The sequence below is a fragment of the Phytophthora parasitica genome (assembly GCF_000247585.1).
Source record: "Phytophthora parasitica INRA-310 unplaced genomic scaffold supercont2.42, whole genome shotgun sequence".
Lineage (NCBI taxonomy): Eukaryota > Oomycota > Peronosporomycetes > Peronosporales > Peronosporaceae > Phytophthora > Phytophthora nicotianae.
This window is the reverse complement of record NW_008649028.1, coordinates 519,331-519,890: the sequence shown is the minus strand read 5'-3', so window position 1 is coordinate 519,890 and position 560 is coordinate 519,331.

Genomic DNA, 560 nt, shown 5'->3' with positions numbered 1-560 from the left:
GGTGCTATGTTTTATCCTGTGGATTTAGTTGTGGTGTGTACGTCGCACATTGGTTCGACTACTATACGATGAACTACTTGCTGGAATCAGACAACCAGGTAGTCTTGGATACGCCACCACTGACCAAGAGAGAGCTGGGGTTGTGTCGATACAAGATCTTTTGCTACGTTTTTTATGGCATGAGCGTTAACCTCACTGAATGAATGAATTCATAACTTGCGTTATCAGTTTTTGTACATATCGTTCATCTCTTAGCGACGTCTGAATCGATAACCTTGGCGCTAGATCGGATCTGCCTTCTATACCCAGGCCTCCACGTCGGCGAGCATGCCGCCACCGCCGGAGGGGGTGAAGATGGCGTCTAGTTTCTCTCCTGAGCCACTGGTTTGCTGTAAAAAAAATTCATGCCAATCGTGCCTTGGCCGTTAATGACGAGATTTACTTTCAGAGTCGTCTCTATATATTTCGAAATTCCAGTCTTGTATAAAGTTGGTTCGGATCATGTACACGAGTTGGCAAAGTTGGGATGCGCTTGGGTCTCACCAATTGTAGGAAAAACC